The 23154-nt window shown below is 44.8% G+C and overlaps 1 protein-coding gene across 1 annotated transcript in view; it reads right to left on the bottom strand.

Annotated features, from left to right (window-relative positions):
- Positions 1–23154, bottom strand: part of LOC126248203 (uncharacterized) — a 988540-nt gene that overhangs the window by 313543 nt on the left and 651843 nt on the right. The gene's annotated exons all lie outside the window — the stretch shown is intronic.

Raw genomic sequence — 23154 nt, 5'->3', positions numbered from 1 at the left:
GTATGTATTTTGATCTGCAAAAACCTGTAATGCTTTCAGTTAACATATTATTACATGGAACAGATACAGTGTTATTTCGCCAACATAGAACATCCCATAGCATTCGCGTCTAAGATGTTGAAGAAGGCCCAAGTCAACTACACTATGCTGGCAAAAGAAGCTTTAGTCATAAGTTACGAATTCAAACAATTTCATCAATATCTGGAAAACAAAAAAAATTTTGTAAATGATCATAAGCCGACGGAAGATGTACAGAAGCACAGAAGCTGGAATGTTACCCGCCATTTCTTTCCAATTAACAATATGAAATTCTTATCACTCTACAACACTGCGCGCAAATACAGAAACTCCGTCACGCTTACTTATTGGAAACGATCAGGATTAAGTCTCTTCAGAAGATTCTTATATTCAAATTTATCACCCTGATTCACAAGCATTGCAGCCTTTCCCGATTGGTTCTCAGTAGATTGTACAGGCAACTGAACACGAGAAATCGCTATTACTGCTCAAGTACTACATTCTGATTGGTTGGCCTCATAATCTGAAACGCATCTCCGCTGCAGTAGTTTGCAAATACCATGCACACCGCAATAGATTTTCTCTCCAAAATGGTGTAATTTTATTGCCATTACACGATAAATTAATAATGAAACGGGAGATTTGAATTTTCTAAGTTTGAACAGTCGGCGTTAGTAAATTACGCCTTGAAACAGGCAGTTACTCAGTCACGAATACAGCAACCTCGACACTCTTGAGCGAAACTGCTAGAGATTTCAGCAGAATTGTTAGAAGAGTGCAGAACGAACTGCCTTCGCAACGTTATGTAAGAAAGACTAGATAGGAAGCAACATTGCCTAGCAGGGGTTTGAATGAGCACGAAAGACATTGTACCAAACACGTTAGACAAATGAAGCGGAATTGAGGACCGCTGACGAGTCCAGAAGAGCAGAACCAATTCAGTCATTACGAATGACGTTGTAGAGCGGAGCCTCTCCTCGAAGACCTAAAAATTCCGCACTCATTAGTCAAGAGTACTGGATCCGTAGCATTTATGCCGTTCATATCGTTCGCACTCGATTCTATGGTTATGATATAGTAACATCTTGCGTGTGAGATGGTTCTAGTGTTGGTCTTACTTTTGCTGTCCAACGAGAATATCACAGATAAAGAAGTCCAGCATCCGGTACTACACTCTACACAGCAAGCAGCCCTGATGGGTGGTCAACCAAAAGACTCCAGCCCATGGAAGAAGCTGCCCTAAAACTCCAGTGTCGCACGAGTCTGACGGTCTACCATGCCAGCTGATTAGGTTCAGGAGTCAGCACGACATTACGGTATCCCCATTGAGGTCTACCTGATGGGATCGAGTATTTCCTGACACGGCGTGCGAAACAACCATACACATCGCGGTCATCGCCATCTCCAAGCAGGGTTACAGACAGGTCGTGCTTACCTCGCTAGTGGGTAGCAAACCGCTGCACTACTGTGTCACCGTCTTTAAATCCGAGCTGAAGCAGCGTCCTCGTCAACCTTAAGTCCACTGTTGTATCAGTAGATTCCTGTCCGGATTACGTATCCACTAAGCCGTACAGAAGGCACAGCAGTGGCTTGTATTTTGAATAATAAATGGAGTAATCCTGATAACTGTTTTACTGCGTCTAACGACGCCACAGAGGTCCTCGGTCTACATCCTGACAAAAGAGTAGGTGTATCCAGCCCGCCAGTGGGCGAACCCTACATTTCATTCTCCTAATTGACAAATGCTAGTCCTGATGCCCTTATCTTCGCAAACGCCATGTGTTGAAACTGTTACACAGAGGACATTGGGGACCCTTTAGAACCAAACAACTAGCGCACCTGTATTACTTGTCGCTGGGGCGTGAGAAACAGATATAAGATATGACTGCCCGCTGCCGTTCGAAAGTGGATAACAAACCAAGACCGTGATTCTTTCAGTTGGACTTGATGTGACTTTCCTTGGCAACGTGTTCATGTTGATTTTGCTGGTACTTTCTGGAACACACGACGGCTTTTATCATCGATGCATCCAACAAATATCTTCTTGTCATTCCAATGCATTCCACTACTCGTGCTAGCGCTATCATAGCATTCGGTTCTGTCTTTAGTGCAGAAGGTTTTCCACAAACTGTTTCAGACAATGGTCCCCAAGTTTCTTCGTCGAAGTTTCAGCAATTTAGACAACAAAACGGAATTCAACACATCCGAACCCTGTCATTCTCTCCTCGATCGAACAGTGAAGCCGAATGTTGTGTTTGCACTTTCAAGGCTGAGACGACCAATAATTTGAAGCCATATTGATTATTAATCGACCGTGGCTGCTTCAAAAATATGGAAAAGTTTTACAATGCCGCTACCAGTCACAAAATTTGTCTACAACGAAGTTATATATTTAGCTATACTGGCATTACAAAAACATTTAATCCATGTTCATACAGATATTAAACCATCTTTACATAACTTGTGTGATCATACTGTGGCGAAAGATGGGGACAACCTAGTAAGAGGCGATGTCAGTTTGCGTATTGGTCTTCTGTTCACATGAAAATTTTATAAAACAATCACTCTCTTTGTTCTTGTGTCGTGGGCAGTTTTCTTGCGATGGCTTGAGGCATCGCTATTTCAATGGCTCTTTTGGACTTCATCACCATTGTTCACAAACTTCACAACGGTGTCTTTAAAGAAATATATACAAAACAAATCAACAGTGCAGAACACAATATGGCGGTCAAAACAATGCCAGTTTCGATTTGACTATCGATATGTAGGTCCTGGCGTTGTCAGTAGAAATTTCTTCTGCATGTCTTGCTGTCATTGCACTGATATCAGTTGGAGTAATATATTACTAAATAAGCCACTGTGACAATTTTATAACAGAAATTACGGTGTAAATACTATTTATTTTCAGAATTACAAAGCTCTGTCTCGGATCTATGATATATATTACATTAATGACATGTATTTACTAGTTTTAGAGTACGGAATTAAAATTCGCAAAGAAGTGCGAAACTTTTAACTCTGTCATTTCATTTAGGAATGATGAATATTTGCATTTCTTCCAAGATGTTTATTATTCAGATATTTTCTAAAGTATGTAGTACTTTGAGGTCGTTATCTATTGCAACACTGCGTCCTGTTTCATTCATATGTTTTGCTATAGGTGACTTATTAGCTTTATCCTGTCTGAAATGGTCAATGTGTTCTTTAAGACGGGTCTTAAAGTTTCTTCCTGGTTGGCCAACATAGTATTTGTTGCAATGACTGCATGTAGTTTTATAAATTCCTGATTTGCTCAGTCTGTCTATAATCCCTATGATATCATGGGCCAGTTTGTTTCTTAAGTTGTTGTTGGTGGCAAAAGTGACCTGGATGTTGGTGTTTTTAAACAACTTGGCTGTTTTGTTCGGGACGACTCATAAATATGGTATCCTTATTTACTAAGGGTTTTGTATGCTGTGGGGAATAGCCATGTTAATTTTTTTGCTTTTGTTTTTAGTTATGCATTATGAAAGTGCATCTATTTCATGTTCATGATAGCCATTGTTGTATGCAATGTATTTGATTGTTTTTATTTCTCTCTCATAGTGAGCAGAATTAAGTCGGAATTCCTGTGCTCTGTTTAAGAAGGATCTGAATGCAGCTTGTTTATTAATGACAGTGGTGCCTGTGTTTGTTGGTTTTCTATATACGTTGATGTTCAGGATCTGATTCATGTTGATTATGGTCATGTCTAAACAATTTAAATTGTTATTCTCTCCGTGTTCTAGGGCGAAATGGATGTTACTGTGTAAGTTATTGAGCCTGTTTAACAGAGTTTCTGTTTCTTCATTAATTCCATTATATGCGAAGAATGTGTCACCCTTGTATCTGCAGTAGTGCACAGCTTTCTGGGTAATTATGTCCTTGTTGTTCAGAAGTTTATTTTCAAGGTGATTAACAAAAAATCCTGTAATGATCCTCTCCATTAATTGATCCACATCCTGTTTGTACAAATTTCAATTGAATGTGAAATAACTGTGGGACAAGCTCTAACGATTCTATTACTTCAACTACTTCAGCTGAGTTTATAGTTTGACATTTTAATAAATTTTGTTTGATTCTACACTCCTGGAAATGGAAAAAAGAACACATTGACACCGGTGTGTCAGACCCACCATACTTGCTCCGGACACTGCGAGAGGGCTGTACAAGCAATGATCACACGCACGGCACAGCGGACACACCAGGAACCGCGGTGTTGGCCGTCGAATGGCGCTAAAGTGCGCGTCATATATCTTGGCGGCCGAGTTTAGGTTCGTTCTGCGCATCTGACGTCAAAACATACAGTCAGCCAATGAACAGAGAACGACGTTGCCAGATCTCGACTGTAGTACAGAGCACGGACGAGAGTCTTCAGTTTTAGAAACGTTCAGTCATAAATAAAGTAATAGAACAAAAGCAATGTCTTGATAGCAGACTTTGTTTTTTGAAAGTTTGGAAAAGCCATTCTTTATGCCAATTGCTTCATTTTCTATTAATTAATTAAACCAAACAAGCAATAAGACTCTTAATTCAGGCCATAGCAAGGAAAGGTGTTTGTATCAATTTCACGAAACGCTTTTTCGCAATAAAGAACAGCGGTAATTGTTTATTTCCTATTGTACTTCGACGAAGTGCGCGTAATTCATAGGCATACCAACAGTGTTTGTCAGAATTTTGCGTGACCTGTAAGAGTCCTTATGGAGAGTTTTTGCAAGAAGTGTTGCGTTAGCGTAATGGTTAAGGCGCTGGATAGGTAGGCGACAGGTAACGAGTTCAACCCTTTTGCGATCCTAAATATTTTTTTTATTGTAAAACAATATCGAAGTGTCTTACTTCACGAATTTTAATCGTTTGAATGCAGTTTTTGAAATTTCTAGTGCTTTGTCTCTTCATTAACCCTTTCGCTGCTGCAGTCATGTGCTCCCCACATTCCGCGCTGTGCGCTATTTTGTCATCACTGCACTGCTCGCCTGTGCAGACACATGGTGTTTCCACTGCTTTGACACACTTATCATTCGATTTCACACAAACTATTTGGCTCAAAAATTAGATTTTTACACATCTTCATGACTGATACCTTCCCCCCATAAATGACTTAATTTTGTTTCGATGTTCAACCCAGTTATGGTGCAGCATTAAATGTAGTAAACCATTGCACGAAATTTTGAAGAGTTTGCAGAGGTAAAAGTCCATAGCGTATACTTTCCGTATGGTCGATTTTAGTTGCCACAATGTTGAGAATGAAATGTGGACAAGGTACCTAAATTTCATATAAAATTTACTGTATAACAATATCTCATTTAATTTTGGTACCACATAGGGATCGTATGTAATATTGAGAAATATTCCGTCTTTCGCGACTGTAATAAAAGTTTTATTTACACCGGGCGCGTTTGGCTTTATTTTAAAGCACTTCAGTCAGTCAAAGGAAGTGGGGGGGGGGGGGGAAGGTATCAGTCAAGAAGATGTGTAAAAATCTAATTTTTGGGCCAAATAGTTGTTGTGGAATCGAATGATAAGTGTGTCAAAGCAGTCGGAAACACCATGTGTCAGCACAGGCGATCAGTGCAGTGACAAAATCGCGCACAGCGCGGAATGCGGGGAGCACGTCTCTGTAGCTGCGAAAGGGTTAATGCGGCCGTGGTGGCTTTACTTCATAAACTGCGCGCTCCCCCCTAAACGTAAGCTTGCGAACTATACTGTACTATGGCGCTGTTTCTCTTGGCGCGTGCGACGTGTGCAACTGGCAACGCAGCAATCTCCCGCGTCTGGGCGGGCATGCGCGAGCCGCCAAGATAAAAGAATTCAACTATAGCTGCGCAGCATTTGTGCACCGCCGCCGTCAGTGTCAGCCAGTTTGCCGTGGCATACGGAGCTCCATCGCAGTCTTTAACACTGGTAGGATGCCGCGACAGCGTGGACGTGAACCGTATGTGCAGTTGACGGACTTTGAGCGAGGGCGTATAGTGGGCATGCGGGAGGCCAGGTGGACGTACCGCCGAATTGCTCGACACGTGGGGCGTGAGGTCTCCACAGTACATCGATGTTGTCGCCAGTGGTCGGCGGAAGGTGCACGTGCCCGTCGACCTGGGACCGGACCGCAGCGACGCACGGATGCACGCCAAGACCGTAGGATCCTACGCAGTGCCGTAGGGGACCGCACCGCCACTTCCCAGCAAATTAGGGACACTGTTGCTCCTGGGGTATCGGCGAGGACCATTCGCAACAGTCTCCATGAAGCTGGGCTACGGTCCCGCACACCGTTAGGCCGTCTTCCGCTCACGCCCCAACATCGTGCAGCCCGCCTCCAGTGGTGTCGCGACAGGCGTGAATGGAGGGACGAATGGAGACGTGTCGTCTTCAGCGATGAGAGTCGCTTCTGCCTTGGTGCCAATGATGGTCGTATGCGTGTTTGGCGCCGTGCAGGTGAGCGCCACAATCAGGACTGCATACGACCGAGGCACACAGGGCCAACACCCGCCATCATGGTGTGGGGAGCGATCTCCTACATTGGCCGTACACCACTGGTGATCGTCGAGGGGACACTGAATAGTGCACGGTACATCCAAACCGTCATCGAACCCATCGTTCTACCATTCCTAGACCGGCAAGGGAACTTGCTGTTCCAACAGGACAATGCACGTCCGCATGTATCCCGTGCCACCCAACGTGCTCTAGAAGGTGTAAGTCAACTACCCTGGCCAGCAAGATCTCCGGATCTGTCCGCCATTGAGCATGTTTGGGACTGGATGAAGCGTCGTCTCACGCGGTCTGCACGTCCAGCACGAACACTGGTCCAACTGAGGCGCCAGGTGGAAATGGCATGGCAAGCCGTTCCACAGGACTACATCCAGCATCTCTACGATCGTCTCCATGGGAGAATAGCAGCCTGCATTGCTGCGAAAGGTGGATATACACTGTACTAGTGCCGACATTGTGCCTGCTCTGTTGCCTGTGTCTATGTGCCTGTGGTGCTGTCAGTGTGATCATGTGATGTATCTGACCCCAGGAATGTGTCAATAAAGTTTCCCCTTCCTGGGACAATGAATTCACGGTGTTCTTATTTCAATTTCCAGGAGTGTATCTATGGATTCGTTGATGGGTATACTGCTGTATAATATCTTTGTAATACTGAAAATAAATAGTATTTATACTGTTATTTGTGTTATAAAATTGTAAAATCCGCTCATTTTGTAATGTATTATGCCAACCAATGCCAGTGATATGACAGCAAGACATGCAGAAGACACTGCTACTGATAACAGCAGTAATCGACAGATCGATAGTCAAATCGATAGTAGCCTTGTTTTGACCGCCATCTTGTGTTCTGCACTGCTGATTTGTTTTGTGTATCTTGCTTTAAAGACATTGTTGTGAAGTTTGTGAACAGTGGTCAAGAATTCAAAATAGTCATGGAAATAGAATTGCCTCATGGCATCACGAGAAAACTGCCACACCATGCGAATAAAGTGAGTCACTCTTTTATAAAATGTTCATGTGAAGACGAGACCAATACACAAAGTCACATCGTCTCTTACTAGGTTATCCTCCTCTTTTTCCACAGCATGATCACAGAAGTCATGTAAAATTGTTTAATATTTGTACAAACGAGGGTTAAATGTTTTTATAATGCCAGTACAGCCTGATGATGAGGTATCATCTCGGTACGTATTGCTGAATAAAATAATTTGATTATCAAAAAATTTTGTAACTAGTAGTAGTATTTGAAAACCTTTTTTTAGGATGAAGGAGCTTCATACTTCGCACACGACGGGAATTGCTTTGTTATTGTTTATGAGCACTTATCGCCGGCCGGAGTGGGCGAGCGTTTCTAGACACTACAGTCTGGAACCGCGCGACTGCTACGGTCGCAGGTTCGAATCCTGCCTCGGGCATGGACGTGTGTGATGTCCTTAGGTTAGTTAGGTTTAAGTAGTTCTAAGTTCTAGGGGACTGCTGACCACAGCAGTTAAGTCCTATAGTGCTCAGAGCCATTTGAACCATTTTTTTATGAGCACTTATCACAACTATCCTCCTCATGTGGCTCCACCAGTAGAGCCCTTACTGCCACCTATGCAGCCACTACTGCCCCTGCAGCTCCTGTCATAGCCATCACACTCATCACCATTTGCTGCGATGGTAGTCTACATCATACTCCGCAAGCCACCTAATGGTGTGTGGCATCGGATCTGCATCAGCTGTGAAGCATTGTGTGTTCTCAGCGGTGTCAATGCTGCACCCACCTTTGTTGTTGGATGGCTGCGCTACCTTCAGTTTTCTGCCAGATGTTCCCAGTGGTTCACAAGACAAATGTTGGAACGTGGGTTGATTGGCGACATCTGCCATCGCGCCACAACCTAGCCCATCAGCAGCTCTATGGCACAGATCTCCCCCACATCGCCACCCACACCCACACTGTGCAATGACAGCGCAATTTTTTGGGGGGGAGGGGGAGGAATGCAGGAGCGATGATACCTTCGTCATCCACACCTGGCGCGCCATATGTCACTCACAGCTACGTGGGAGATGGCACAGCTAAATCTCCTGCCAGCACGCCGCCGGGCGGGAATCAACAGACTTAGAACACGGAATGGTAGTTTTGGAGCTAGACGCATGGGTCATTCCATTTTGGAAATCGTTAGGGAATTCAGTATTCCGAGATCCACAGTGTCAAGAGTGTGCCGAGAATACCAAATTTCAGGCATTACCTCTCACCACTAACGATGCAGTGGCCTATGGCCTTCACTTAACGACCGAGAGCAGCGTCGTTTGCGTAGAGTTGTCAGTACTAACAGCCGCGCGAAGTGGCCGCGCGGTTTGAGGCGCCATGTCACGGATTGCGCCCCCCCCCTTCCCCCCGCCGCCGGAGGTTGGAGTCCTCCCTCGGGCATAGGTGTGTGCGTTGTTTAAGTAGTGTGTAAGTCTAGGGACCGATGACCTCAGCAGTTTTGCCGTTTTAACCGTGTGATTCTAGGCGCTACAGTCTGGAACCGCGAGACTGCTACGGTCGCAGGTTCGAATCCTGCCTCGGGCATGGATGTGTGTGACGTCCTTAGGTTAGTTAGGTTTAAGTTGTTCTAAGTTCTAGGGGACTGATGATCTCAGAAGTTGAGTGCCATAGTGCTCAGAGCCATTTTTTTGAACCTCAGCAGTTTGGTCCCTTAGGAATTCACACACATTTGAACATTTCACTTCTAACAGACAAGCAACACTGCGTGAAGTAGCCGTTGAAATGTTGGGATGTACGACTACTGTATAAATTAGGACAGTACGCGAAATTTGGTGTTAATGGGCAATGGCAGTAGACAACCGACGCGAGTGCCTCTGCTAACAGCAAAACGTTGCCTGCAACGCCTTTTCTGGGTTCGTGACCATATCGGTGGGACCCTAGATGACTGAAAAACCGTTATCTGGTCAGATGAGTCCCGATTTCAGTTGTTAAGATCTGATGGTAGGGTTTGAGTGTGGTGTAGACCCCACAAGACGATCGACCAAAATTGTCAACAAGGCACTGTGTAAGCTGATAGTGGCTCCGTAATGGAGTGGGCTGTGTTTACATGGAATGGACTCGGTACTTTGGTCCAACTGAACCCATCATTGACTGGAAATGCTTATTTTCGGCTACTTGTAGACCATTTGCAGCCATTCATGGATTTCATGCTCCCAAACTATGATGTCATGTCACTAGGCCATAATTGTTTGCAACTTGTTTGAAGAACATTCTGGAAATATTCGAGCTAATGATTTGGCTACCCTGACCACGCGACATGAATCACATTGAACGTTTACGGGACATAATCGAGAGGTCAGTTCGCGAGCGACATCCTGCACGAGCAACACTTTCGCAATTATGCGTCTATAGAGGCAGCATGGCTCAATATTTCTGCAGGGGACTTCCAACGACTTGTTGAGTTCATGCCACTTCGAGTTGCTGCGCTAAGCCGGGAAAAGCCAGCAGTACTTAATGTAAACTTGAGTGCAGCAGGTTAAAGAGGGTATTACTGTCTTCGACAGCAGGTAACGTGAGCGATTAGAAACATGTCACACAGCACATATCGTCGAAATTTGCACTGTTGTGCACTATTTTCAGGTGCAATACAAATACAAAGCTACTTGGTTCAAGAAACCAAACGAAATGCAATAACTCCATGACGACCAAAAGAGCCAGAAGGTGTCCCTGAACAATCTCTGAAAGTTCTTTAGTTCTGGTTCACTCCGTATAAAAATGAAGAAGTTTTCTGGTTAAACTTGCAATGAATTTAAATGCCATTACAATGAAATACACTTACGGGGTGGTAGCTTTCGACAAACCGAGTTAGTGAGAACTGGTCTAAGTGTATGGCCATGGTCTAACATGTAAATAAAATGTGGAGCCGTTGAGAGCCGATTTTGTACGGCAGTTTGCAGTGAGATGAGTATGGGGCAGAACATTGCAGAGGCTGGCTTAACGGTTGGTCCGCTGGCATTGGCAGAGGTGGGGACACAACTACTGGCGAGTGTGAGAAGGGGGCGCTGGGTGAAATTCTATGGGCACAACATTAGCTGTCGCAGGAGTAAGCCCTGGTGGTGCCCCAGTCCGCAGCCGATAGGATGGCGAAAGGTGTGGAGAGCTGTGGAGAGGCACTATGCGTTAACGATATTTAATTTAAAACCGAAGATGGCATGAAAATTCAATTGATTTAACAAATGACTTTTGATAGTATGTATCTCAGATCGTTGTACAGCATTAAGTAGTGTTCCTCTACCATAATTTTGCTGCTCAAGCCATCGACGAGTTCAGAATCTACTACGCGATTTTCTCCGCTCTTCTTCGACAATCGCTAACAGAGTTCGCAAAAGAGCTTCAAGATTAGCCACTATGGCAATTCACTTTTCAGAGAAGAAAAGAATCTGGGGGATTTATTAAGAACTACATAAGCACTCCGTCTTCAGGCCACAAGTGGCCCATCGGGACCACCCGACCGCCTTGTCATCATCAGTTGAGGATGCGAATAGGAGGGGCGTGTGTTCAGCACACCGCTCTCCCGGTCGTTACGATGGTTTTCTGTGACCGGAGCCGCTACTATTCGGTCGAGTAGCTCCTCAATTGGCATCACGACACAAAAATAAATAAATAAATAAATTAATTAATTAATTAAAATGTGTGTGAAATCTTATGGGACTTAACTGCTAAGGTCATCAGTCCCTAAGCATACACACTACTTAACCTAAATTATCCTAAGGACAAACACACACATCCACGCCCGAGGGAGGACTCGAACATCCGCCGGGACCAGCCACACTGCTAATGACAATAACATTGAACAGAACTCGTGCCATTTTTAGATCCCTTCAAAGATGCAATGGGAGTTCTGGAAGGCGTGAAGTTTTGAGCCCAAATTTAGAGATGTTCGTTTAAATTACTATGGAACCAGTTTTCTTGTTCAATATACGCTGTGCGGCCAGCAAATGAAAATTCTTCTTAATTAAAAAACTCCGGTTTAAATGTCAGTACAGTACAACTATCGTATTATCGTCTGTCAACTGTAGATACTTAAGATCACTTTCTCCGAATCACAGGTGAGGAATTCGAAATTGGAACGTTGCACGGAATCGTAACATTTCTAAGGTCGCCTTTCGATTGCTGGAAATGATGTTTGTTTTCGGTAGAGATGAGACGATATATACTGTGCGACCCATATGTGATGAAATTCAGTTTCTGATAAGACAGAACAAAATTATAACTCTGTTTTTGTGATATCTGCAAATATTTGTTTAGGCCGTTGGAAGAAAGTCAGCGGCGCTCACCAGCCATAACAATGAAGTCTCTCTTTTTCGAGTGACTAGACTGTGGACCACGTTATACTCAATTTGCCGATTAAGTTGATTTGTATTTAACCCAAATGGATAGTGGTGATGACGATGATCCGCTTGAGAGTTGAAAGCGCAACCGTAATCTCTTTTCAAAGGTATATAATTTAGCGGGAAGGGCTTCTTGTGTTCCAGCGCAAGTGACAAGCGAAAGAAATTTTGAGTGCAGTATGGAACCTTATATCGAGCGGACTAACCAACCCTGATCCAAAACGGGCCGATTCATTTTAATTATGGCAACAGGGAATAATTCGGAGACAATTTTGTTCATTTTAGGCTTCTAATTTCTTAGGTTGTCAAGTTCACATACGAGGGTTGGAATTTTAACAGTGGCAGGTATTTATTTATAGCTCGTAAAAATTAGATACGTGTTTTAAAGTTTTACTGACATTCAAAGTTGTCACTAGCATTGTGTATAACCCGTTGCCAGCGATGTGGAATTCGTAGGACACTCTTAGCAGTGCCAGCTGTGTTGACAGTTCGAGCGGCGTGGTCTATTGCCCGACGAATTTGTAGCAGTTCTGAAGCTAATGCCGTGAAGTGTTTCCTTCGGTTCAAAAATCGAGTTGAACTCACGAGGGCTGAAGTCAGGGGACTGTAGTAGGTGGTATGGCACTTAGCAGCTCCATCAGTCAAACGAATCAGTAACAGCGTGCACTGTACGTGCTTGAGCATTGTCCTGCAAAATCATGGACAGGTCCTGCAGAAATTGTCATCACTTCTGTCTCTATGCTATTCATTTTTGGAACACAACCTACTACCAGCTTAGAGACAAAAGTGATGACACTTTCTGCAGGTCATGACCATCATCTTGCAGGACAATGCTCAAGCACGTGCAGTGCATGCTGTTACTGATTTATTTGACTGATGGGGCTTCTAAGTGCTATAACCACCTACTACACTCCCCTGACTTAAGCCCTCGTGAGCTCAAGTCGATTTCTAAACTGAAGGAAACACTTCACGGCATTTGCTTCAGAACTGCACAAATTCGTCGGGCAATAGACCGCGCCACTAGTGCTGTCAACACAACTGGCACTGCTACGGGTATCCCACGACTTCCACATCGCTGGTGACTACTTTGAACGTCAGTGAAACTTTGAAACACATATCTATTTTGTACGAGCTGACAATAAATAGTTGCCTCTATTAAAGTTCCAACCCTCGTTTACACATCTGAATCAATAAAGCAGATGATGTTATAAAAACAGCAATGCGATTTTTCATTACGAGACTGACCATTATTACAAAAAGTTGATAGTTACATAGTTTTCCAATGAAACTCGGAACTGCTTCCCTGGATTTGACAAAATGGTTCAAATGGCTCTGAGCACTATGGGACTCAACTGCTGTGGTCATAAGTCCCCTAGAACTTAGAACTACTTAAACCTAACTAACCTAAGGACAGCACACAACACCCAGCCATCACGAGGCAGAGAAAATCCCTGACCCCGCCGGGAATCGAACCCGGGAACCCGGGCGTGGGAAGCGAGAACGCTACCGCACGACCACGAGATGCGCTTCCCTGGATTTCCAGCGTCTCACGCTGGAAAGGCACCGTCATCTGCCGGGTGGACAGATATGCCTCGCCTGTGACAAGAGATGCCACTCGCAAGAAAACATTATGTCCCAGACCGACAGCTACTTACACTGAAGAGCCAAAGAAAGTGGTACACCTACCTAATATCGTGTAGGGCCCCCGCGAGCACGCAGAAGTGCCGGAACACGACGTGGCATGGACTCGACTAATTTCTGAAGTAGTGCTGAAGGGAACTGATAGCATGAATCCTGCAGCGCTGTCCATAAATCCGTAAGAGTGAGATGGGGTGGAGGTCTTTTCGAAAAGCACTTTGCAAGGCATCTCAGATATGCTCAATGTTAATGTCTGGGGAGTGTGGTGGCCAGCGGAAGTGTTTAAACTCAGAAGTGTGTTCCTGGAGCCACTCTGTAGCAATTCTGGACCTGTGTGGTGTCGCATTGTCCTGCTGGAATACACAATGGACACGAATGGATGCAGGTGAGGAGACATGACGCTTTCGTACGTGTCACCTGTCAGATTCGTATCTCGGCGCATCAGGGGTCCCATATTATTCCAACTGCACACGCCTCACACCATTGCAGAGCCTCCACCCGCTTAATCATTCCCCTGCTGACAACATGCAGGGTCCATGGATTCATGAGGTTGTCTCCATAGCCGTACACATCCATCCGCTCTACACAATTTGAAACGAGACTCACCCGACCAGCCAACATGTTTCCAGCAATCAACAGTCCAATGTCGGTGTTGACGGGCCCAGGCGAGGCGTGAAGCTTAGTGTCGTGCAGTCATCAAGGGTACACGAATGGGCCTTCAGCTCCGAAAGCCCTCTTAATCATGTTTCGTTGAATGGTTCTCACGCTGACAGTTGTTGATGGCCCAGCATTGAAATCTGCTACAATTTGCGGAAGGGATGCACTTCTGTCACGCTGAACGATTCTCTTCAGTCGTTGATGGTCCTGTTCTTACAGGATATTTTCCGGCCGCAGCGATGTAGGAGACTTGATGTTTTATCGGATTCCTGATATTCACGGTACACTCGTCAAATGGCCGCACGGTAAAATCCCCACTTCATCGCTACCTCGGAGATGCTGTGTCCCATCCCTCGTGCACCGACTATAACACCACGTTCACACTCATTTAAATCTTGATAACCTGCCATTGTAGAACAGTAACAGATCTAACAACTGCGCCAGACACTTGTCTTATATAGGCGTTGCCGACAGTAGCGCTGTATTCTGCCTGTTTACATATCTCTGTATTTGAATACGCATGCCTATACCAATTTCTTTGGCGCTTGAGTGTAGAACAACCAAAGTGAGAAAAAAAGTATAATTCCAAGCAACTGCTAACGTTGGAAGGGCATGCCCCCTACGCTAATCTAAACTGAACATGGGCGGATCCACCTCTGAACCTCACGCTGGAATGTGGGTAGATCCACTCCCGAACACTACCTCAGACCATAAAGTGGTTGGATCCACCCAGGATCTGGGGTAGGGCTCAGAGGTGGATCTGCCCATGTTAAGTTCAGGATAGTGTCGGAGATACCCTCAACATGCACGACTGGTATTAACAGTTAGTTGGCATTACCTTTTCTACTTAGGGTGTTCTGTGCAGTTACCTGGGTGGGACGCAATGTTCGCTCAGGAGTGACATCTCGCATTAAAAGGACAGTAAGGCTGATACTTTAACATCCATACACCTAAAAACGTCTTCCCTGAGCAGGCGTTTTTATAGTGTAGAATAACATTAAGTGTACAAAAAACACATGCACGTGGCTTTTCTTACAGATCTTATAAAATACCCAATTATACATACATCCTCCTTACTACAGAAGATGGTATTAAGCCACTATTTACTGCCCCATGGTTGTTGGTTGGTTGCTTGGGGAAGGAGGCCAGACAGCGTGGTCATCGGTCTCATCGGATTAGGGAAGGATGGGGAAGGAAGTCGGCCGTGCCCTTTCAGAGGAACCATCCCGGCATTTGCCTGGAGTGATTTACGGAAATCACGGAAAACCTAAATCAGGATGGCCGGACGCGGGATTGAACCGTCGTCCTCCCGAATGCGAGTCCAGTGTCTAACCACTGCGCCACCTCGCTCGGTCCCCATGGTGGTGTTAGCTATTTTTCATACTAATAAACGGGATAGTTTTTTACAGTGTACTCCATGCCAGATGCTTCTACGGCGGTGTAAACTGCCGAACAGTGTTCTGCAATGTACTACATTTAGCAGCTAGTCGTTTGCTAAAGTGGTGGAACCTTTATTTCTATATACATATGGAAGTAAGAGTTGATAAAGTCCAGCCTAGAAGTAACGTGTTACGTCTTCCTATAGTTTTACTTATAAGAAGTATTCCAATGAAAGCATACAAAACGTGGTAACAACATGAAAGTTGTGTGTATATAATTTGGTAGATAATTTTCTTGTTTTCGGATGTCTTAGAACGCACATGTAATATCTGTATCATTCTGTAATGTGCGCACAGTCTTGTCAGAGACGCTGCCCTGCCCAGAGACTAGTCACATCATCTTCGTTCTGTGAAGATGCGCGGGTGTTAAGTGTTGATCGCTGGGAGAGGAGATAGAGAGCTGTACTGGGGTGTCGTGGCGGTAAGCGTGTACAGGAAGGACGCAGACCATGGTGCTCTTGGAAATTATTTTATTGCTCTGATGGAAAATATTATTATTACAAAAGAAACATTAGCATTATGTACTGAATGTTATGGATTTACTAAGATAGATATTATTTGAGAAGATTGAGATTTAAGGTAACGACTGAAGATATTTTACTTTATTGCGGCAGCATTTACTTCTTGGTTCAACACAGACATTCAAATCAGGAATTTCTTGCTTTTTTATCAAGTTTTGTCACAGTCAGTGCTAATAGATTTGAAAAGACAAGAAGAATTTAATCATTAATATGAGGACTCCAGTGTTAGAATAAATTTTCATGTTGACTTGCATTTTCATACGTCTCCAATGTTGATCTTAAGTACACACATGAAAAAAAGTTATGCATCGCCCCGGCTCCCAGTACTCCTGAAGGTAGACGTTGACTGGGGATATTGTATCACAGACACAGTCCCTTTGACTGTTCAGAGATGTCACTGAACCCGCCCAAAGATGTAAACAACCATGCATGGTTCAAATGGTTCAAATGGCTCTGAGCACTATGGGACTTAACTTCTTTGGTCATCAGTCCCCTAGAACTTAGAACTACTTAAACCTGACTAACCTAAGGACATCACACACATCCATGCCCGAGGCAGGATTCGAACCTGCGACCGTAGCGCTTGCGCGGTTCCAGACTGTAGCGCCTAGAACCGCTCGTCCACTTCGGCCGGCCAACCATGCATGAGCAGCGTCTATTAGACGGAGCGGGTCCGTCAGCCGATCGGTTCTAGCCATTCCACCAGGAAGGAGGTACACGGCTCGTGTTGTATGTAGTTCAACCATGCCTAGACGGTCAATACCGCGGTTCGATCGCGTCCGCATCGTTACTTTGTGCCAGGAAGGGCTCTCAACAAGGGAAGTGTTCAGACATCTCGGGGTGAACCAAAGCGATGTTATTCGGACATGGAGGAGATGCAGAGAGACAGGAACTGTCGATGACATGCCTCGCTCAGGCCGCCCAAGGGCTACTACTTCAATGGGTGACCGCTACCTACTGATTATGGCTCGGAGGAACCCTGACAGCAACACCATCATGTTGAATATTCCTTTTCGTTTAGCCACAGCACGTCGTGTTACGCCTCAAACTGAGCGCAATAGGCTGCATGGTGCGAGACTTTTCTCCAGATGTCCATGGTGAGGTCCATCTTTGCAACCACGACACCATGCAGCGCGGTACAGATGGGCCCAACAACATGCCGAATGGACCGCTCAGGATTGGTATCACGTTCTCTTCACCGATGAGTGTCGCATATGCCTTCAACCAGACAATCGTCGGAGACGTGTTGGCGGCATCCCGGTCAAGCTGAACGCCTTAGACACAATGCGCAACGAGTGCAGCATGGCGGAGGTTCCCTGCTGTTTTGGAGTGGCATTATGTGGGGCCGACATACGCCGCTGGTGGTCATGGAAGGCGCCGTAACGGCTGTACGCTACGTGAATGCCATCCTCCTACCGATAGTGCAACCATATCGGCAGAATATTGCCGAGGCATTCGTCTTCATAGAAGACAATTCGTTCCCCCATCGTGCACATCTTGTCAATGACTTCCTTCAGGATAACGACATCGCTCGACTAGAGTGGCCAGCATGTTCTCCAGACATGAACCCTATCGAACATGCATGGGATAGATTTCAAAGGGCTATATATGTACGACGTGACCCACCAACCACTCGGACGGATCTACGCCGAATTGCCGTTGAGGAGTGGGACAATCTGAACCAACAGTACCTTGATGAACTTGTGGACAGTATGCCACGATGCATACAGGCATGCATCAATGCAAGAGGACGTGCTACTGTGTATTAGAAGTACCGGTGTATACAGCAATCCGGACCACCACCTCTGAAGGTCTCGCTGTATGGTGGTGCAATATGTGGTTTTCATGAGCAATAAAAAGGGCGGAAATGATATTTATGTTGATCTCTATTCCAATTTTCTGTACAGGTTCCGGAATCCTCAGAACCGAGGTGATCCTAAACTAAAAAAGTTGTGTAATTGTAATTTGCAATGAAATATTTTCTTATTGTTTACTAAACTTTCAATCGTGAAATTTTGTAAATGGAACAGCGTCAAGAAATTTTTTTAAGAATAATTTTTTTAAATACAGTTTCTTGAGAAGAAGTTTTGTTTTGAGATTATTTCAGATCATCCTTCGTCATTTTCTAGCATCCATTACCTGATGAACATTCTTTATTAAGTGAGATAAATTATGTGAGAACCAAATTTGTACTGCATATATTTAAGAGATCGCATTGCGCTACTGCGATTCTCTGTAGTTAGTAGAAACTGAGATCAGCTCAAAAAATAAGATGCGCCTATTCTTTTTCTTCTACGAGAGCGGTTGTACAGCGTTTACCATTGCGATACAACTAAGCCAGATAAGGAAGATACGGGTTTTGTATTTCACATGCTCAATTAACAGCACTGAGTTTAATTATTCTCATTAAAATTCAGTGTCAATATTTTTTGTAAGAGACAGTGTAGGTTCATTTATTTACATTCTCGCAGTCATATTTGTTTTTCATTCTCACAGAAAGATTTAGTTATTAATACTGTAAACGTGAGGTTAGCTTATGTACATATTTTTTTTCTTTATGAATGGAATTTTTTTTTGGTATGCAACAGCTTACTTTCTAAAAACACCATACATTCAGAAAAGAGACAATCAAGAAGTAAAGCAAACAGGTGCAAAGCACGTAATCGTCTTTATCTTTTTTATTAATTAAGATAACTTTTACTTGGCGGCTGTCCTGCAAGGATAGGGCGTCGGCGAATTTTCTGTGAATTTTTGCGTATCAGATTAAGTGCACTGTCCTCGCCTACCATTTGCTTATAATTTTGCTTTTCCGCTGCGCCATTTTCTAACCATTTGTATTTATTTTCAGCTTAATGGGATAGATTTTGTATTTTCTTTATTTGTTGTGATTTTTTGTTATTACCGCTAACTTGCCGCATACTACAGGGAATAGCAAGTCGCGAAGCACTAACATCACACACAAAAACAATATCCAAAATTTGATAGATAAAGCACATTGATTTCAGATGATTCAGCTGTCAATAAGACAGAGTCTAATTCTGACGTAACAATGCATGCTGCTGCTGTTTCCCTCATTAATAGTCAGCCTACGATGTATACAGACACCCCACAGAATACAGGTAGCAACATTCTTGCCAATATCAATATTTCTTTCAGTGATGAGCCCCAACATGCTAGATTAAATGTTGTGGATTCCGCTCAGTCGGATAGTAACGCTACACGGGCGCTGAATATTTTTTTTTTCAGAAACTGCAGACGTTACTGAAAACACAGACGAACAGTCAGTTCATCACCCAACGAATACTACGAATTCTTTGCAGAATAATGACCTTGGACCTCTGCCTCAGCAGTTATTAAAAGAAAACAAAAAAATACTAGCAAATCTCTTGGTTCGTGAAACAAAAAAAAAAAAAAACATCGATCTACTCAAAGCGAATTTAAGTGGAGGAATTAAAGCAGATAAAGAATGTCGCTACAAGGATCGTAGAAATTGCAGCTACACAGACACTGTTACAAGAATAGTTTTCTCAAAGAGAGACTGATGTTGACGAAAAATTGAAGGAAATCACAGGCAGATATCGCAAACACATGGCTTTAATTATTTAAAAGCTTAATAAGATAGTTCCTAGCGCTACGGTTACGAAATTGCGAAGGAAGACACAAAAGGATTCGGAACAAATACAACATTTAGAAGCAGAAACAAAACAGGTTGACTTCAGTACAAAAGAACAATTCGACACTCTGAAAGCAGAGTTACGCAAATCGTGTGTTCGTAGATTTTCCCGGCGAATGAGATGCTTGAAAGTCTCTCGGGCATGCAGCCGGGTTGACTGGTCGTTGTTGAACGAATTTTCGACGGCGTAACGTGCCATCATCATCAGGTTACTCCTGTTGACTGACGTCCTAGGCCGGGCGGTGGTGTGGTATATATATATCTGTCGCCTCTCCCCTCCTCTGACTCCGCGTATGGACCAAGGGATGTGCAGGCCGCGGTGGTGGGGGTAGGTTGCGCTGACGAGATGACTGATGGGCGTCAGTACGCATGCCGCCTTCGGCGGGTGTAGTGCCCCGTTTCCGCTGCTCCTGCAGAACTTTTATTGCTGGATTCCATGCTTGGCTAAGTTGAAATCCGTTGTCCTTGTTAATAAGGTTCTCGTGCAGCCGGATTTCAATTGCTCCCTTGTACACACAGTCTCAAAAGCGGGATGTGTTGTGCAGGACTTCTGTGTCCTCGTATTTCATACGATGATTTGTCTCGAGGCAATGTTCTGCGATTGCAGATTTTGTAGGCTGTTGGAGATCGGTGTGCCGTTTGTGTTCAGTACACCTTCCCTCGATGGTGCGAATGGTTTGCCCCACATATGCTTTCCCACACTCGCGTGGTATGAAATAAACTCCAGATTTCCGGAGTCCTAAATCGTCCTTCACTGTCCCTACAAGGGACTTGATTTTTGGCGGCGGGCGGTAGACGCATTTGATGTTATGACGTCCCAGAATGCAGCCTATTTTTCCAGATACGTTTCCCGCATATGGTATGTAGGCTGTCGCTTTCGGTGGATCATCATCAGGTGTCGGTTGTGGTGTGGTCTTCTGCTTGAGGGCGCGTCCAATTTGGCGGTCACTGTAGCCGTTCTTCTGGAACACATACTTGAGGTGGTCTAGTTCCGGTTTTAAGCTTTCTTCATCGGAGATCACACGGGCTCTGTGAACCAATGTATTTAGTACTCCTTCTCTTTGTGACGGGTGATGACAGCTGGAGGCGTGAAGGTACAGATCCGTGTGGGTTGTCTTCCGGTAGACGCTGTGTCCTAGTGTTCCATCAGGCTTTTTCCGTACCAGAACATCCAAGAATGGTAGCTGCCCGTTTTTCTCCACCTCCATGGTGAACTGAATTTGGGTGTGGATAGAGTTGTAAGAACAGTTGGAGCATCTCTTCCCCGTGAGGCCAAATGACGAAAGTGTCGTCAACATATCTGTAGAAGACTGTTGGTTTAGTGGTGCTGATTCTAACGCTTTCTCCTCAAATTCTTCCATGTACATGTTGGCAACCACAGGTGACAGAGGGCTACCCATAGGTACGCCGTCTGTCTGTTCGTAGTAATGTCCGTCAAAAAGAAAATATGTTGACGTGAGCACAAAGTTAAATACTTTCGTGAATGTGGGCCCAAATTTCTTCTGAATAAGATCCAGCAAATCCTTGAGTGGAACTCTCGTGAAAAGTGATACAACATCGAAACTGACCATAAGATCTGAGCTGGGCAACTTGAGTTTCCCCATACGTTCCACAAACTGAGCCGAGTTTTTGATGTGGTGCTCACATTTGACAACCAATGGACTCAATACTGCGGTCAAGTGTTTGGCAAGCTGGTATGTTGGCGCTCCTATAGTGCTCACTATCGGTCTCAGAGGATTGCCCATCTTGTGTACCTTTGGAAGTCCGCAGAGTCTTGGTCGTGCAGCAGCAAGCGGCCGAAGTTTCTTCGCTGTCTCTTCTGTAAAGGTACTTCGAAGAAGTTCAATCGTCTTGCGCTGTATCCGACTGATTGGATACGTCGTCATCTTTCTGTAAGCAGGGTCGTCCAAGATCTTGTACGTTTTCTCTTTGTATTCTGCCGCCGTTAGTAGAACGGTTATGTTCCCCTTATCCGCTGGGAGAACTACCATGTCTGGGTCGTCACGCAGGGAACGCAGCGCGGCCCTTTCCCGTCTGGAGATGTTGTGTTTCGGCGGCGCGGCCCTGGCGAGTGTGTGGCACGTTTCCCGTCGTAACTCCACCGCCGCGTCGGGTGGCAGCTTGGAGGCGACTTGTTCCACTCCGCTGATGATTTCTGCGACGGGGATTGCTGCTGGTGTTGGAGCAAAGTTTAAGCCTTTTTCTAGGACGGACAACGCAGCGTTGTCGATGGTTTTCCCTGTAAGATTCATAATCGTGCGTTTAGTCTCCTGTCTGGGCTGTTTTGATGCAAGCCAATCAAATTTTGATGACTGTTTCGTAGCTGCATTTCGTTGAGTCCTCTCGGCTTGTGCCCAGGAGGAACATTCAACCCATTCTCAGGTGAAAGGAGAGAGCAGGGACGCCAATTCTAGACGTAGGGCAAAAAGTTTGCGCCCTACGGAGTCGAGCTGGCGGCGTGTGTCTCTGATACGTTCACGCACTAGGGCCAGGCTAGCTCTTCTGGTAATTCGGTTCGCCGCAGGTGTCTGGATATGATGTACGATCTTGGCAAAGGTTGGCACAATGCGGACGACACGGCATCTCTTCAAAAAGACGAGTGCACTCAGAAGCCGTTGTTTCTTGTTCCGAAGCTTATCAAGCTTCTTCACTTGCTGTACCATTTCCTCCCCGTAGAGGAATCTTATGTGTGTTCGAAAATTTTCCCGGCGAATGAGATGCTAGAAGGTCTCTCGGGCATGCAGCCGGGTTGACTGGTCGTTGTTGAACGAATTTTCGACGGCGTAACGTGCCATCATCATCAGGTTACTCCTGTTGACTGACGTCCTAGGCCGGCGGGTGGTGTGGTATATATATATATATATATATATATATATATATATATATATATATATATATATATATATATATATCTGTCGCCTCTCCCCTCTTCTGACTCCACATATGGACCGACGGATGTGCAGGCCGCGGTGGTGGGGGTAGGTTGCGCTGACGAGATGACTGATGGGCGTCAGTACGCATGCCGCCTTCGGCGGGTGTGGTGCCCCGTTTCCGCTGCTCCTGCAGAATCTTTATTGCTGGATTCCACGCTTGGCTAAGTTGAAATCCATTGTTCTTGTTAATAAGGTCCTCGTGCAGCCGGATTTCAATTGCTCCCTTGTATACACAGTACCAAAAGCGGGATGTGTTGTGCAGGACTTCTGTGTCCTCGTATTTCATACGATGATTTGTCTCGAGGCAATGTTCTGCGATTGCAGATTTTGTAGGCTGTTGGAGATCGGTGTGCCGTTTGTGTTCAGTACACCTTTCCTCGATGATGCGAATGGTTTGCCCCACATATGCTTTC

This window comes from Schistocerca nitens, chromosome 3, assembly GCF_023898315.1.
Source record: "Schistocerca nitens isolate TAMUIC-IGC-003100 chromosome 3, iqSchNite1.1, whole genome shotgun sequence".
Lineage (NCBI taxonomy): Eukaryota > Metazoa > Arthropoda > Insecta > Orthoptera > Acrididae > Schistocerca > Schistocerca nitens.
The sequence above is the reverse complement of the archived record's forward strand: the minus strand, read 5'-3'. Positions and strand labels throughout refer to the sequence as shown.